This window comes from Achroia grisella, unplaced genomic scaffold (genome assembly GCF_030625045.1).
Source record: "Achroia grisella isolate CSIRO2021 unplaced genomic scaffold, CSIRO_AGI_Agris_v1 utg1174, whole genome shotgun sequence".
NCBI classification, from domain to species: domain Eukaryota; kingdom Metazoa; phylum Arthropoda; class Insecta; order Lepidoptera; family Pyralidae; genus Achroia; species Achroia grisella.
Window position 1 is genome coordinate 2,675,645 of NW_026712590.1, and position 19,861 is coordinate 2,695,505.

Consider the following 19,861-nt stretch of genomic DNA (forward strand, 5'->3'; position numbering starts at 1 on the left):
AAACTATATAATCTCTATTTCGCAATGGGAACAAAGAAGTAAACAAAAACAAACCCGACACCCGAATTGAAATAAAGGTGGAGACAAAAACCAACTAGTCTATAGAAGCGTCATTAGCAAGTAAATTGGCGGGCCCGTATAAATTTCGTTCTACCCTCGACTCGCAATTATGCAAAATGGCGCCACCGAGGGCCATTCACAACGCGTACTTCCGAGCAGAGAGTTTCACCTCTAATTAACTGGGAATTCTTTTTAACACTATTATTCGAAAGCTACATTGACGTGAATCGCAAATATTATAAACATCTGTAACCCTGTTTCAATATTACAGTGAATGAATGTCGCGTACTGAACTTAATAATAAAAAAAACTGGTACCAGGAAATTTCAGTAAAAATTTAAATAAAAATTATTATAAAAAAGAAAGCTTGTGACTATTAACATTTATTTCTTAAATACTACTACAAATTAGAAGAAATTTACAAGTCAAATAAGTAATTACAATTAGTAGCACGTTGGTCAAACATAACAAGCGTCTTTTGTATGCAAGTGGACCTAACTAAAACCAGTTTTGAAAATCCCGCATCGTTCCAAACAATTAAAAAATTAAAAAGGGCTGACAATCCCTTCACCACTCGTCCATATTTCGAGCAGGAACTACTTATTAAGACAATAATTACCACGGACAAAGAAGCCTCACTAATTAATAATAAAACACGCACAAACAAAGCACTCCATTCACGCTCGGGACAGCTTAAAAAAAACAAAAAGAGAAAAAATAACTGAAACGGTGGTCGAAAAATCTCGACATGCGAGGAGGAACAAAAAGAATCCATAGACAATGATGGCAGTCGAGACGCATAATGCGGGAGCAGCGCGTTCTTAATTTGAAAATATTTCCATAATAAGATTTGTCTATGGCGCGACCGGTTGAAACAAAAGACGCAGCAGCTCGCTTTGTTCAATTCACTGAGCGTAATAATTCAAAAATTAAAACAAGCAATTAGATAGAGTTATTAAAGGAGCGTTATGACCTCGCAAATTATTAGCTAAATAAGTTTTCTACTTGAAACTTGTAACTTTTGCTCGCCTTTTCAGTTCCGCGTGTACATTGAGAAGGTTCCTAATGAAGGTGGGTCTTCAGTGAAGTACTCGCCTATTGACGGAATCACTCGAGAGGGTAGTTATTGAAACCGCATGAAAGCGACGAGTGACGTCACAGGCACTCGAGCGACAAGCCCCAGTCGCTAATTGGAACTCGCGACGATAGGACGCGAGAAACGTTGCCTCAATCGACTAATACTTCAAAATTGAATAGGTTTGTTAACGAGCTGTCCGGCTGAATGTTGCGAATGGAGTCGAGTGCGCCGCATTCGCTAACCGATCGTGTATCTCGTTTTGTTAATGTAAACTATACAGAATAACGTCGACACTGCGGAGTTTGTGTAGAAAATGAAATTGGCAGATTCCTTGAGGGCGCAGCGTTAAATGCACGCACACCGCCGCCCCTACACCCCTTTAGTGCACCAATGCGGACGAAGTAGGGCGTAATATCTTGAGAGTTCGCCCCCGGGTAGTGGGCGTGGAAGTAGGATGCTGCGTTGCTATAGCAACCGTGTGTAGGGGCTCGTACGTGTGTTGATGGTGTGGGTGCAAGGGTGGTTGTGCCTTCGTGTGAGTACACTGCGTTTTCCGACCTTGGAAGTTTTGGTCTAGTTTTAGACGTATGCCTTTTTAAAGTGGAACAGTGAGTCGCATCGAGACGCCTTTGAACTTTCAAACAGCTATTGTTTCTCGTTCCCAACTTCCTCGCAGTTAATGAAGTCTCTAAATGAGTTTATATTTGTTTTAGTATACTACACTAACAATAATATAGACTTAGGTCAATCAATGTCTTTTGGTCTACTAATATAGAAAATATTCATGATTACGTCTCTTATTTTAAATAATTATTAATAAATACCAATGCACTATATGTATATATAAAATACAATGTCATATAGTTCCTAAGTAGAGCTTGCAATAAGGGTCTTAGTGCGTTAGTGTTATGACTTTTTTGTAAAGCATAGTAAAATGTTTAGATCTAAATATAATCTATAATCATTACGTTTAAATTTCGCGAATCTAAACCATATATTTATTTACCATAGTGACCATTTATTTACAAATGAGACAATATGATAAAGCTCCACACCACTATAGCTACATTGTGACACTGTCCGTGTAAATGTGTGTTTTAGAGATATAATCTACAAAATATAAATTATGTGTAAGATATATCCTAAATTTCGGGTATAAATAAATATCACGATGTTTGAAAAGTCAAAATCAAAAATAAAAGTACTAAACCTATGAAATACTACGTCAAATACATTTCCAAATAATAAAGTATCAATAAATCGTAATACTTCAATTCAGAATTGCGAAAAAATTCAAATGGGACTACCCTCGCTCCGTTGATTCGGCGTCATTTCTTATCCATTTCCGGGGTTGGTTCTTCGAGCCGGAAGCGAGCTCCGGAACCTTATAACGAGGGAAAGCGCTTCCTAGCATTAAATATACATACATATGGATTTATATAAAATATGTACTTTATTGTTCAGGTCTCAGTGAGTATAGTGTGAGAGTTAGTGCTCATTTTTGTAATTAAAGTTAATAAAAAATAATATATTTTTATTTTAAAAAAATGCATCAGATGTAAATTTTAGTGTAACATTTTCATTATAGTATTTATTTATTTGTTTATTTCTATTATTATCTATAAACAGAATAACAAACATTACCATTATATTCGCGTACTTACTTCTATTATTAGTATAAATAAAAAGTACGATACATATATCAACAAAAAATTGTACATTAAATGTTGAAATGTTAAATTCGCTATATAACTTTTCATATAAAATTTCTATGAAATCTATGAACTGAAATGGTGGGTTCAAGAGCATCTAATCTACAAATTTGGGGTCGTATATTCAAATCTGCGAATATCGGCGTACCTCCCCTGGGAGGTTGGGGCCGGGGGTTGTTGACCTTTTTCCAGAGGCTGCCATGCAGATCTTTATAGGTATACGTGTAGGTATATTTCTGCTGATAAACGATCCGTGGAAGAGACATTAACAACTCTTTATATTTGTTCCACTTGAATACTAATATATTAATAATAAATAGTCCTTCTTTGCTAACACTATTTCAATTATGTATGTTGAAGTGCAACAAATTATTACATATAGGTACTTTGTTGCATTTTAACACACAATAAAAATACATAAAAAACGATTTAAAATACATAAGAAAGTCCTAGTAAGAACGGAAGTAATCATAAATAATGTAAAATTATTAGACACCATGCAATAGATTTTCATATACCAAGAGTTAGCACTAGAAAAGACTCTGATATTGTAACTGTTGCAGAATTCACCAGCTGGCCATTTACCATCAGTCAGGCCGTATATTTCATTATCAACGTCGATGTTTAAAATAAGTGTTTCTTGGTGTTTTCAGTATAAAATTAGATCTTTGTTCATAGACTGCGAAGGGCACGCCAATTATGTTTTTGACGTGCCACCAGGACTAGGCTTGGAAAATTGGTACAGCCCTTTAGTAAGGTTTTTTTAGCTTTATGTATTCCTGTTATATATGAATAAATAATAGGAAGGTTTTATAATTATTCATAAATATTCTGTGTTAACGACTTATGCATGGCTATAGTTGGCTGTATTAAAAAATGATCACTCTTCTTTTGCACCTCAGATAAATAAATAAATAACCTTTGACAATTCATACAATACAATTTAGTTCTAAACTAAGCATGGATTGCACTATGAATACTAGAGAACCAATAGATGAAATAAAAAAGTTTATATAATAGGTACATATGTAATAAATATAAAGAATCATTCAGAACTCTACAAATGTATATTGTAGTGTAATAAAACCCCTGACTAACGGAAGTAAGTTCGTGCTGATTAAGTGCTAAACTGAGGTAGTCAGACGCGTATATAACAATTAGTCAATAGTGATACACATGCAGTTGCAGCATTCTCAAATAAAACATAAAATAACTCGCTAAAACAAAACATTTATCATATATAGATGAAGTCCTGAGAAAAAAATCATTCCAAGTATGTAGGTTATTCGTCCATTCTCGTCTGAATCGCGAACCCTTGAAAGGAGCATCAATCACAATCTGCTAGCGAGACTCGTTAACAACCGAGTCAGTGTGACTCACTTGGTACAGTCAGATAAATGTTGTTTGTTCGTAAAACTAACTTCAAAAAAGAGGTACCTACTCAAAATAAGCGATATTTTGTAATATATACAAAATATTTGTTACGTGATATCTTTGCTAATTTTATATACATTATGTTGACTTCTTATTGCCGACGGCCAAAAAGAAAAAGTTCGCAATTTATCAGTTTTTATTGTGTGTAAAAGCTACACAAGGTCTTTTTTATATCGAAACAAATTTGAATGAATCTTTTCAATTCTATATTCAATTTATTTTTCATAGGCCGAGTCTTACATTTTTTTAACTTTTGGTGATCATTTATGAGTATATTTTTAGTACCTAAATATATAATATATATAATTTTTAGTACCTAATACTTAGTGTATTTACGTATGTATACGCGTGTTGGGTGTTGTATAATAAAATATTATTTATTTCGATAAATAATAACATCAATATTATCTGATAGTTTATCCAATATTTCTATGTTCATTTCAATAATGCACCTATCTAATCTCTTTAAGAAGGAACTTTTAAAGTTGATGCAGTAGTTTTTGAGGTTAATCCTCCAACATGCAAATTTACAAAATCCGCACTCCAGCAGCAACTTTTATTGATGACATTTTTATATTCATTTTATATCATTATAATCCTTAAATACCTAAAAATGCGTTACTTCAAGATTTAAAAATAATAAATGTTAAAGTTTAAATCTCACTAAAATCTTTAATTATTTGTCAATGCACACACGCTACAATCCATTATAACGGCTCGGTTAACAAAAAGTAATGTCCTTGGGTCAAAGTGTCACAGCATCCTTTATCTCTTATTGCAAGCTTTCACCGTGTAACCACTCCGGCGCATGCGTCCAAACATCGTCGCCATATCTCGCGCATCCCAGATTGCAACCAATGTGCACACCAGAAATAAATAAATTCCACTCGAATGAAATTAAACTTTATTGCACGTTAATAAAGTTGACAGTGCAAAATTAAGAGCAGAGTTCAAAATTAAATAAGTCTCTCCTCGGGTAATCGTAAAAATTCTTTATTGTTATTCCCGTAACGGACGTTTCAATGCAACCTCGTCTGGCGCTTCTTGAAAGTTTTAGTCTCAATTTTATTGCAATGTTCCTTTTTTAATAAAACGACATACAATTTTCTTGAATAAGAAACCAGGCTAAGGATCAGTACTTAAAAAATACTGCTCCGTAATCAAATACGAATATAATGAATGGGTTGTTGAAAAATTACATAGTACTAACATTGAAAGTACAGTTTCTATTAACTTATTATAGCTATATATTGTTACCGCGTTCAATTTATATCAGGTTGACGAAAATGTTTTTATTTTGTTACAAAAATTACATAGCTAATTTGATATATTTCCTAAACATAGGCAATTACGTAAAAATATGGTCATTAGTATTAATTTGTGTTAATTTACCTTCATTATAATAAATTATTTATGAAGCAACAAATATTATATACCTTTAAAATATCCTATTAAATACCAACATGCCACGAATTTTGATCATATAAAGTATAAAATTAAATCATGTGTAAAATATGAATGAATGAAACTTTTTCAGATGGCAACATTGCGTTCAGTGTGCGTCAGTGTCGCCTGGTATTTCCGTTATGGGTGCGCGAGACGCGAATATCGCTAAGTGGCGAATCAGACGGTCTTAACACTTTGTACGAATTACTGCGGTCGTACATCTGATATATGTAGACAACATACAGATTGACTGAATACATTGCTGCATTTTTCATACGAATTTAATGTGTCCGTGAGATTCGTTTTGGTTTTTAACCGAACACAATAAGGAGGATTCAATTTTATTTCTTGAAATACATATATGATGTCGCTGCTATTTTTAAAGATTTACTCTCGTGTTGATACCATAATAATGCTACACTTCAAAAAAGGAGTACCTAGGTTGGTAATGGATCTGTATTTAATTAATATCATTAAAAAGTTTTACAATATCCTATATAACTCAGAAAAAAACACATAAAACAAACCTTCATGATGACAATACATTGTTAACTCATCAAACTCACGTATTTCGACCTATAACTTGGTAAGATAACTACCAATGTATCTAACATTGGTAAAAAAATTAGCGACAGAATTAGTATTTTCGAAACTGTTATCATATGATTAAAAAACGTCATAACGGCGTCCCTAGAATCAGTTATTAATGGTGAATACTTAGAACTAATGAGGCTATTACTAATGTATGGCGTGCTACGTTTCATTCTACGGAACCAATAGCGAAGCGGGGCCCATTAAGTGTAATCATACATGTCTGATTACAGAATGCGTGGATTAAAAGGAATTGTCACAAAGAGGTTGAATCTAAATAGTTATTCTTTAATTTTTCACCGACATTGAATAAAGACGAGGTTCTAGTAAAAGAGTTGTTGTGGGTTTTTTGTTGGAGCGGGGATCCTTATAGAAGTTTTGGAGGAAGTTCCTTAAAGAATCAGAACTGAATTTTATGGAAAAGAGTAAATTCCTTAATTTACTCTTTTCCATAAAATGCAGTTCTAGTAGTTCTAGTTCCTCTTTAGTTTTTCACCGACATTGAAGAGAGCAGAGATTCTAGTAAAAGAGTTTTAGCTAAGTTTCTTATAAAAGATAGAGCCTGTATGCTTATACAAGAATTAGGAGCTAAGTTCCTTTACTACTAAAAAACAATATAAGAGATTGACAAAATAATTAGAATTTTTTATTCGAACGGATTTTAATTTTATTTTTTTGCAATAGATAAATATAGTAGTGGGTTTGAATTTTGTGGTAAAAATGTACTATGCAATATTTTATTTCTTAAATAAAAGGTTGTATATGCGTTCCATGAGAATTTTATCAAGTTTATGGTCAATGGTTTTGTGGACCAAATTTTTTATTAGTAAAGTAAGTACAGAATAAAGCTATGGGAACCGCGTAACGTGACAATAAGTCGTGTCCGAGACACCAGTTTAATAAACAAAAGGGGACAATTAACCCCCACAACACGTCAAAGGGTTAATGGCAGGTTGTCGTTTGTCGGACCGATTAGATCGACAGCAATTTGGGGTTGATAGATTCTTCAGATATAGAAAACAATTGCTTTTATTAAAACAACGACTAATTAATGTAAGGTGTATTTTTTTTTGATGACCGATTAATTATGATGGATAGGGTGTTTACAGTTTTTAATAGTGTTTTCTGGGTCTGGATGAAAGTTGTTTTGTTCTACATAATATTTAAGATATAAAAATTGTTGTTTCACGAGATGGAAAGTACTATGTTGGAGATATAATCATATGATTATCTATGATAGACAAATAAAAATAAAATCCTTAATTAGAGCTAAAAATATGAACACACAAATAATAATAAAAAATATATTACACAAATAATATCTACCTGTTTTTCAGAAACGTTCAATTTTCTACGTGTAATAAACAGGTGGGTTAACCCTGCGAATGACGGCGCCCGCGGCGTAACATCAAAGGAAATATAAATGTATGAATTGTTTAGCGAAAATCTGCCCCCAGGCCCTTGCGACCGACCTTACGCGCGCACGGGTTGCTTATGTATATATAGATTTATGTATATGTATAACACACGTTTGTAATACAAACTTTGTATTAATCTAGATTACCGAATAACATTATGAAAATATACATGATATGTTATAACTACGTTTAATTGATGATATGTAGGTCTCTGTTACCTATTACCTTTTATATTTTTAGTACCTTGTACCTTGTAACTTTCAAATTATTTATGACTGCTGTAACTTGTACTGCAAAAGTTAAAGTATCAAGTTTATTTATTACCGAATTGTAACTTAGTAAGAAATTTTCATGTATAATTAAACATTAATATTTTAAGTAGAACTAATAATTATCCACCCAAAGTCACAACTACATGACAAGCCTACAAAGAGATCAATTAATAAAAAAAGTTCAAATAAAGAAACTTATTATAAAAAAAAATGAACTATAAGAAAAAATAATATCAAATTCAATAAAAGCGCCCAGTTAAAATGGGTATAAACAAAATTATATTGCCTTCAGACATGGATGAACATCAAAAAGAAAAACTAATGCGCGGTGCCGCGGGTAGGCCTTGTCATTTTCCTGTAAAATATTAACGGAGGCCAGGGGTGAGGAGTGGCAGGAGGTTGAGAGGTAGGGTTGGCAATATCTGGCAAACAATACATTTTTTTATTTATATTAATTTGCTAGATCTTAATATATATTTATACTCGTTGCTTTGGCTCAGACATTGCAATATTGAGTTGTCAAAAAAACGATCCCATCTTATGAATTTAGTTAAATTACACAATTTCTACTGGATAAATATTGTTACATGAGCGTCATTAGTAAATGCGCGGAACTCTGAAATTTCAGACTTCGGTACACGTAATAATTCACGATATAAAACCAGAGTACAGACTAATTGTATACTAGCTGTGCCCGCGGTTTCTCTCGCATGAAATTTATAACCTATCTGTTATTCTGATGTATAAGCTATTTTGTAAAGTTTCATCGAAATCCTTTCAGTAGTTTTTTGCATGTAAGAGTAATAAACATTCATACATCCATCTATCCCTCTACACTCAGCTTTTACGTTTATAATATTAGTAAGATCATATTACATAGCAGAAATAGAAAATTCTAAACAGATTCAATGTCCAGCCTGCTCAATCAGAATTTCCTAACCCCGTCACACTCAGAAGTACATAAAAAACATTGTAACATTTGTATTACGCCCATTATTAATCCTAATACGAGTGGCAACCCTGACTAAAAAGACTGAGGGAGGGGTGGGGGGTAAAAGGGACACCCTGTCATTGCACACTTAATACAGGTTAATACCGCTATTCTTTTTATGCTAGTACGATTGCTTCGAATTATCCGCTTTAACGAGCTATCTTATTCTCTTTTCCGAGCAGTTTTGTTTCAAATTAGTAGGCCGAGATATCTGCGAAACGGGTATGATTATAAAGAATAGAAAATACAAGAAAATACGTTTAGGTACGTTAATATTATAATAGGATAAGTACTAAATTTGTTTCACTGTTATATTCAGTTCACTCAACTGAAATTACTAGTCATAAAAATAAGTGGGATAAGGAACAATAATGATCTCGGTAGTGCAGTGGAATTGTACGTTACATTTCCTTTCGATAGTCGTGGGTTCTATTTCCTCAAAATACATTAATATGTAACATATATTATATTGTACTGGGTGTTATGTTGTGTATTTACTAAAACTTATTTATTATAAGCTTCATCTACCCTGTCGAATGCATTATAAAGAGTTTAACAAATAATTTTCAAAATAAAGAGTTCTCTCGTTTATTTTATTACCTGTTTTTTTTTGTAATGCAATTAATTTGCCAATTACACGATTAAACGAGATTTGACGAATATATTTAGCAGTTAACAGACAATACATAATTTTTGTATTAGTTTCACGTTCTCATTTCATTACAATGCCAATATGCAGTGATAACCATTATTCAGACTACATTCGAAACCTAATGACCACAGAAAATCAAAATTACAATAATTTCGAAACACCTTCCGCTTCATAAGTCATAACAATCACCTATATTTTTCTCATTGTTAGATGTATCACAAAAAATCATCCACAAAAGGTCTAAGTCCTAACTAAAGAATATAAAAACCTATAAAAACACTCACAAATCCTCCAAATTACAGATTAAAAATCAAACATTCTAATCCCACCATTATAAATCATGTAACAAATTATATGACTCATCGAATCGGTCGGAACAGTAATTTTCCCATAGTCAGTTCCCGTAAAAAACCACCTTGATGTATAGAGACCGTAGTATAATTATACGGGCAGTAGTCCAACTTAGTTCTAAAACTAACACGTACATTTTTACCATATTTGTAATAAGTAATTATAAATCGTGAATATCATTTTACACATACTAATGTAAACTCAGAATTTTGCATTGTAACAGATAAACACAATCACTCATAAATAGGAATTGATTACAGAAATTATATATCTACAAAAAAAATATTATTTCCTTAATTCATTAATATAATAATCTATACTTAAAAATATACAGTTCAGTAATTGGCTTTTAATTTAAAAGTCAATTACAAAATTTATATTCTAAATAATTAAAATTAATGATATATTAATTTATACTCTATAATATCAAAGAATCAGTATAAATATTGGATACAATAATCAATAGTCAAGTTGAGGTACTGCTTAGTCATACTGTGTCATTGAGTAGGCACTATAATATAGGTATAGACTCAAGCAATACGTCTATTTTAATTACCAACATCGATATCGGCAGATTCCTGTCTTTCCTACTCGGGAGCTGTGCTCTACTAGAGCCTAAGGATGAGGAAGCGAGTCGATATAAATGTATCGATAAATCTAAATTCATTATATTTTTTGTAAAACATCAAAATTGCGTATTTTGGAGATTTATACAAAATATTATTCAATTGCTAATATTCTTTTTAACTATATTCACATCAGTTTCATATTTATAGACTAAGAAAATTTTTTACTGCGTGATTAATATAAATATCATTTCATTACACACCAGCAATATGTCCCGAACATCTTTAGATTTATAAATATACTAATAATAATATATTTAAATAGATTCGAATAGATGTTAGTTGCTTCTTTACGTTTTTACGTACTTACGAATGCATTCCAATGAAATTTGGTACACATATAGATTTGCCAATATTACGCGGGCAGTTCCGCGTGATACATCTAGTCAAATAATGTATGTTTCAAATTGTTCTAATCCAGGCAATTATTGTACAATTTCATAGTCTCTTGTTATAATACCACTGAAGGAACATGTCGCATAGATAAGGTTGGGTTTGTTTTAGAATACTAAATTAAAAAGATAACATAGCCGTCACATTTCGATTTGAAATGTTATGCGTCATTATGACATAGTAAACTTGCTTCTTGTAATCAACGTCGATATTTCACCCAATCGTGTCTTTCCCAACACTATCTAACACAAACAAGACTCGATAACGAGGTGAAATATTCACGTTGCAAACGCTATATAATCAGTTGTAGAACTGTCTCCCTCGCTCCCATGCACTCTTAGGCGACTACGGAGAGAAATGAAAAAGACGGCACGCGACCGGCGGCATGAACAAAGGGGTCGCGCTCTCTTTGATCACACCGCGCGCGTGCGTACTGTGTTTGTATGCGTGTATGCAGATGAGACGGTGCTGAGAATTTGATAATTGCAAAGATTTATGGATACTACAATGGGCTAGTATTAAAATTAGTTTGAAAGCGGATTTCAATTGATAAGTATCATGTAGGGTGAATTTTGTAAAGCAGTCGGTTTTAAAAATAATATCTTATAGATTACATCATATAGCAAGAACTGTTATATAAAATAACACACAAGTAAATGGCAAAGAACAGGTACGTAGATAAAGTTTCGTGCCTTCGCAATAATAACAATATAATTTATGGCGGCCCCGGTGGTTCAGTGGTGTAACATACTGCCTACTGATAGTCGCAAGTTCGATTCTCGCACAGTACAAATATTTGTTTTCATGACTCTGATTACATATGTATGTATAAGTCTGGGTGTAGTCACAAATATATATATATTTTTTATTTTTGTTTAGGATCCACAAAACAAGTCCTGCTCTGAGCGAAGATGGTAGTGTGTGAACTGTTTTAGGTTACTATTATAAATTTATATTGCTTTATCTTGTCTTATGATTCAGGAAGGTCACTCCTGGATGACATTAAAGATCTTAAAGATAAAGTGACAAGATTATATTCTCAGTCTCTGTGTTTGAGTCATCCTTTAGGATGAGATATGGTAGTGAAATTACAGGGTACGTTTGCATGGCACCTTTGTCCTCAAAAACGTTCCACTGGCATCATATAACATAGTGATGTATTCGGTGCTGTTCATGTCTATATTTGTCATTGCCGTATTGCATGTTCCTTGATATATGCCATCAGTTTGTTTGACAGTCGAGTTACATAAATAAATGTGGATTATGTTACGATTTTCCTCATATCTATTACTTATTAAAAATACCAAAATAGATCGACACTATCGCTTAATTACATCCATTAACACTTATCTTGAGACATGTAATTCAAACCTGCATATAGACACGACCTTGGATTGCACAAAAATTTCACGACACTCGTGTAAAACGCGGATTATCTGATAATGACTCGGTGATAAGATTATCATCCCACGCGACGCTCGATGAAAGTGATTGATGTTTTTCGACATGCAGTGTTATTATTAATATTATTACGACTTAATCCTAGACGGGGTAGTCAGAGGCAGAATCGAATATCGTGAACGCAACATTTACGTCCTCTACTGCGTTTATAGGTACCGAGGTAGACTTTGTGAAGTCGTCGTTTGTAAGTGATTGGGTACATCAGTCTCACCTATTTCGGCAAATTAATAGCTTGCTTTGTAAAATTTGTTTCTGTTGAAAGATGAGAGGTGACATTATAAGAGGGTATATATGACATCTTAGTCCACCAGAATCCAATGCATTAATGATATCACGGGCGTCATATGATAACGTGTTCTTTATGTATAAAGATGACTGTAAAAACGCACCATCTGGTAATCCATCAGCTTGTTTACCATTCCAATAATATAACAAAAAATGTTTACAACATTTCCAAAAACAATAAAACGTTTTGTTTCATTAAAACGCGCGTCAAAAGATCCCAATGCAAACTACGCGCGAACGAAACGCAATTCTCGCGCCAAAAACTAAAAAGGAAAATTCGAAAGGCCCGATTTCTCTGCCCATTGTCGTTTCTATTTTTTTCATCTTATTTAGCGCTTTGTCGGCGAGCCCTTTGAAGTCACCCCCTCCCCACCCCTGGGGTGTTACAAATTGCGTCATGGCTGTATACTGAAGCGAAAACATACTTGCTACTAGACGTTCGTTAGCCGATCGCAGTCTAGCTTTGTGGGAATATAAAAGCCGTGCTTTTTAATTAAATAGAAATACTTCAATACATTTACCCTTTATTCAGTACAAAACAAAACGTCCTATAAAAATCATTTTAGGTACTGCCGACCCGGCAAACGTTGCTTTGTCCCATACAGTCATCTATAAGACACCATTCATTAAATTAAGCTGTTATACTCGAGTTCGTCTGTTTGTTTTGTGATAAAAGATACTCTATGGTTATTTTTACAATATAATTAAAGTAATAATAATAATTGAACTAAAACGAATCAAAGTAATTAACAATCACGAAATACAAATACTAATAACAATAACTAATAGCTGAACTATATAACTTTACTAAGTTTATTATCATTTTTTTGTAATTATTAATAGAAAAACGAAGATAGCATTATATTAAATCGAATTATAGTTCTATCAAACAATTCTAAATAAAGGAAATAAATTCAATATGACAAATATTTTTTATTTTTTTATTACTATATTTAATTAATTATTTAATATATTTTTTTTTTAAGTTATTGTATGCTAGTTTCTGTCACATCACAATTGTGCTATTTAAAATATAACTAACTATGTATCTATAAATCATTCATTCATTCAACAATTTTCAACACCATTTAATATGATGCATTATACAAAACTGTATTAAGAATATATATTTAAGAAGAAATAGACAGGACGATAACTGAAATAGTAGTAATAATGATACAAATGACAGTGATAACTTAAACATCAATAGTCGATGACATGTCTATTAGTACTTAACCGCTAAATATATACGACATTAGCTATCATCGAGTATATTGTAATAAACAATCTTAGAGAATAAAGTATGAAATTTCCTTGTCATTAGAACTGTCCATTTAAAAAAATATATATAACGAGTAAAAGATGTTTTTGGTCTCTCCATGCAATATTTAATATTTTTTGATAACTCGTAACCTGTCCTAGCTAAGGATATTGTAATATTTATTAAACTTAATTAATTTAGAAAATCAGAAATCTGTCTGTAGTTTGACGAAAACCGCATGAATATCTGTACAGTAGCTTTTGATATTATTGCGAACATATAATCAGACAGAGACAGAGCGAGAGACTTTCTAATGTTAATACATTGATGATGAAAATTATAATAACGAAAACAAACAAAAAAGGTAACTATAAATATAATTACACTTGATATGTAATGTGATATTGACTATCTCTTCATCATCGAATTAATGATATATAATAATAAAGTATATATGTATTACACAATTATACTCTGTTACATAATTATGGTCTGATGACATCAGGAAGACGGCAGGACCGACCTGGACAAGGCACGCCACAGACAGACTGAAGTGGAAAATTATGCAAGAGGCATACGTCCAGCAGTGGACAAATATATGCTGAAAGAGAAAAGAGACACAATTATACAATTTTTTTATAAAATGACCGGCAATAAATTCAAACTCAGCTGATGAAGGACTGATGTGCGCACAGTGCAGCACTGGTTTTCAGTCTGTACCTCTACCTAACCAATAGTTACATATTCGCATATGAAGGACATCAAGTTCGATTCTGTAAGTTTATTTCTAGACTTTTGGTACTGAATTATACTTATACAGCAATTTCGGAAACGTTTACACTTTCTCTTATAATTAATGTCACATGACAAATTTTCTAACTGCTAAATAAATTCACAGATAAACGTGAGTGACGCACCACAAAGTTCCCTTTGATTTAAATCATACAATTACTCACTAGTAATAAATTGAGTCAATATAAAAGAGATTAAGATCTAGATAAAGCAAAGCAAAGAGTTATGGATCCGAGCGAATGAAGCAGCGTTAATATTTGAGAAAGCCAAAATATCTCGTCCATAAATGAGCGGGCCGCCATAAATCAAAGTTTTCACTATTACGCCCACTTCAGTTTTAATATAAATGAGATTATTAGACTGAACAAAAATATAAAGCTATTCCACTAGGCATTGCCAAATTGTGTCGCGTACGTATAAATCATAGTGAGTTTTCAAACAAAACTCACACACTGTCCGTTTGTTCGTGTTGACTTTCAACCGATTGGCATTTAGTTTAAAATTTAAAATTACTTTTTTTTATGACGTGAAATCTATACTTTATAATTGCGAGATTCGAGAGATTTTTACGAGGAATGGAATCAATGGAACTTGCAATAATTCCGATTGAAAAAATATTTACTGTTAGAAAGATACAATACTCCAGAATCCGTTATGCGGACCCATAGTCATAGTATTTACTAAAGTAAAATTGAGTTTTTATAATTATTATATTCGCAATTGATAAATTTATTTCTGTACTGATCTTCAAACAGATAATATCAGGAACGCATGTACTGTTAGTAGTTATTTTTGTAGAACATAACATAGGTACCTGTTTCAATACTTACACAAGGAAATGAAAAACTATAAAATAATAATTAAGTTCAACTATTTAACACAATCATAAATAAAACTATAAACATTAAATACATTTTAATGATACCTGAAGATTAAGAGTTACATTTAAACAAACGATATATTTACCGTTAAAAGAGTTGAAATATGAAAATATTGATTTTTCCTAAAATAAAGACTAATTAAGAGAAAAATAATTAAAAAACAATGTAAAAGACATCCTACATAAAGCATGGTGTTGTCTGACTGTGAGTATCAAAATAACATAAATCTACCGTAAAGCTCTTCAAAGCAAAACTTTAAATATGCATAAAAATGTCAAAAGATTAAATTGATGGCGCCATGCGATGCCGTCCTGAATTAATTTCAACGAATCATATACAAACTAATGATGCTGAAACGATTTATAAAAATATAACGTGGAGACAGGTTCTATAGTTCATTTCATCAAAGAATTAATATGATATTTAAGAAGAAACACAAACAGGCAAAAGTACGAATAGTGTTGCTAGATGGATGGCCTTCAAATTATGTTCAAAATCTCCCCTATATTTAGGTTTGAAAATAAAAACCCAGTATGTATCTTTTTTAGACGATTTGAATTTGATTTCATTACAATTTTTCATTTTATTTTTTTTTCTACTTTTTCACACATTTTTTATTCTACAACAGTTCTTGTTTTTCACATAAATTTTTCTATAACCCACCTGTCCTACAGTTCTGGATTGTTGTAGCTAATACTTCTACTTGTAATTTTAAACCTATATGCTTTTGACATGTCATTTTTTCAACCACAAATACACACCCATATGTTCTCCCCATCGCTACTATAAAGTCCTCCCAAATTCGGGCAAGGATTCCCCTTTATGGCATCACTGGATGAACATTTGATACAAATCGTCCAAATACAACCAGATTTATGAGTATTTATTTACATCCGACTAATCCGTCCCAGATTCTAACAACTAAAATTTAAAGTCGTTATAGTAGAACAAAGTCTTCAACGTCCTGAGACACGATTACGACCTCTCAGTTTTATAGACGCATAATAAAACCTAAACGGAGCGCTTTTTTTAGAATAAACTGCCCGACATTAATTTTATAGCTGATTGAGTCCACAATAAAAGGTCTTTTTAAATTATTAAACGGCTAATAAGATCTAGTCACACGAAACAAATTAAATTATACTTGAACTTTAATTTATGTCTATTATAAGTAAAAAAGGAAAACTTTTAACCTTTTTACGCAAAATATACGTTTAACTTTTTAAATACATATATATCTTTGGAAACCTGTACCTACAAAATGTTATTAAACTGAAGAAGAGAAGGTACCTACAACGTGCGACAATAAAACAAATTTTATAAAATTATTTGGTAAAAGCGATTAAGATTAAAAGATACAAATATTACTTTAGGGGCATGCATCTGTATTCTCATTAATACAATACGCATACATTGTTATTCCAATCTCGAACCACTCGATTAATTTACTAATTGCTCTTTATTATTCCACATAACGACCCAATTAGGTCCAATCAATCCCTAATATAACATTAACATCATGAATGTATAATATATTACCAGTATATGACAAAACTGGAATGATACGTTGGCTTAATGGATAGGGTAACATGACGACTGTGAACTGGTTGAATGGGATACTACATTAATTGCGCCCATTAAATTTATTAAACATAAAAATTTCCCTATAAGTTCGTTCCTATGAGAATTTCGATGAAATGAAATTAATTTTCAATTAAAATCTAATAATGTTTAAATCAATCAATTTATATGTTATTGATGCAAATGCATTCGTTCAGTCTTTAGTCTAGTTGGTGAAATAACAAACTATTCAAATATACGTAGAAATTTAGTAGGAACACAATTACTAAAATTAATGTTGTGAAAATACTAACATTTTTATTCTCTATGGCGACCAGTGGATCTTTATAAAGTCTCTATTTATAGTTAAATGTTTTAGGCATTCTTGTCTACAAAATCAATGTATACATATATTTTGAAAAGGATTCGTATTCCTAATTGACTTGGATTAAAGTGCAACTTAATTATGGTGCAACAAGCACCACAATGACCTTCGTAGAGACATCTGACTCCAAGGCATAGTTGTAGACTATGTTTATTGTTGACTCTACATTACATAGCTATTTTATACATAACCAGATTTATTATAAAATTTTCTAGTGTACTCAAAAACACGGTTATAAAATTATCAGACATAAGTAAACAACTTCTATCTAAAATATATCTCTTCGGCCAACATACAGGGTACAGGTAACGAGTGGGTAATAATTAATGCAATATTGCCATATTCACCAAATCTGTTCATCCCTAAATTTACAGGATGTAAATGCGAGCCAAAAGCACGTCGACACGAGCATAAATCTGTTGTTTAACGCCGTTCTATTCTGCGTTAGATATAGTTAGGATTACGAAACATTCAGACTTCGTAAGTTTAAACGTCTTAAGAAGCTAAAATGATTATAAAGAGTACGTAATTTATATCATTACATAATATGAAGTCACTTCCGCTGTCTGTTCGCTTAGATCTTTTGACCTACGCAACGGATTTTAAAGCAGTTTTTAGCAATAGATAGTGATGCAAGAGGAAAGATTATATGAATAATACATGTACACCCATACGAAGACGGGGCGAGTAGCTAGTGTTAAGTAAAGTAAGTTTATAATAGTCTAAAACATTTTCGAATCATTAATATTACATTTTGGTAACGTATTCCTGCAGATATCACAGAATAACTTACAGTCAGCAATATGTATTGGTACAATTTGCAATAGTTTTGATCCTTCGAGCCGGATGAAAATATTACTTGTACTAAAAACTGATCTGTCATATATTATTGGATATACTTTCGAATTTATTAATTTTGTCAATTTACTATAATATATAATATATTAGCATAAATTGTGTGTATATAAATTAGAAAAAATTGTATATAATATAATAGAAATTAATTTCTACCACCTAGAAATGACTAAAGTCGTAATTGTAAACAGCCGGCGGAATTCTTTATAAATATATGTAATAAATATAAACACATCGTAAATCGGAATTAGAATTTAATAAAAATCGTGCGTTGTTATCGTTATCGTATCATGTATACCTGATTCTTAAATCGTGTTATTCAGTTCGATCAAATTTGAGATTCGTTTAAAAAAACATTAAAATATTACATGTGTTTATCACATTATCGTTTCTTTAACATTGATAGGTAGCTTTACTGATACCAGTTGAACATAATCTGATAAGACGTGTTTTCGTGCTGACAAAATATGTTTTTTTACTTATAAGTACATCAGTTTGGTCTATGGAATATTCAAATGAGGTAACAAAATAGTCTCTATGGACTGATAGGGGCTGTTGTTAGATGCGACAGGAGAACGAAGCACAAATACTGTAAAAGAGACGGAAAACACGAAATAAAACTATTTACAATAGTATCAGTCGGTATGGTCAGTATGGTAATAGTAGGCTGCTTCTTTTATAAGAAAGATCTATGTATTTTTTTTTAATTTGCACTGTCAAGTCTAAATATATTGGTCTCGCAACTATCCATGATTGCCTACAATATAGGCTTTCCTTAACTTGGGATCAGAAGGCTCTATGTGAACAATTCACTTATTATTTTTATTTATAAGTTTTTAGCTATACAAAAAAACAATCGTGATTTTTAAAACAACAGCTACAGCAGAAAAGATGTAGATAGTACTGAACCCCAGTCTAATATTGAGCGTACATCTACGCGGGACGCGTATTTCGGACTCCTTTGATCTCGCCGCCGACTTTAATGAGGCACGCCATATAAACGGTAACTAGTTCGAATTGTGCTCAACCTACTGTCTCGCGTTAGCTGAATAACGATTTGTTAGTGTTGTTCAGGTTTTTTTTTATGAAGATTTTCAAAAGCGTTATGGCATATAAAGCAGATATTTTTGGAATATGCATGCATTGTGTTCCGTGTTTAAGAGTAAGTTTCCAATAAAGTAGAGCCGGAATACTATTTCGGTTGTTTATTGTTATTTTTTCTACCAATGTTGTTTCGTTGTGTATTGATTAAGTAAATTGTTATACACAATTTACTTAATTAATACACAACGTAATAGATTGTTTGCTAGTTTTTCTCTTCGTAAATTAGTTTTTACTTATGTGCATGAATAATGTT

At 32.0% G+C, this 19,861-nt stretch overlaps 1 protein-coding gene across 5 annotated transcripts in view; it reads right to left on the reverse strand.

Annotated features, from left to right (window-relative positions):
* LOC131851284 (protein pangolin, isoforms A/H/I/S) overlaps positions 1–19,861 on the reverse strand; it is a 152,732-nt gene that overhangs the window by 20,336 nt on the left and 112,535 nt on the right. The window lies entirely within an intron of this gene.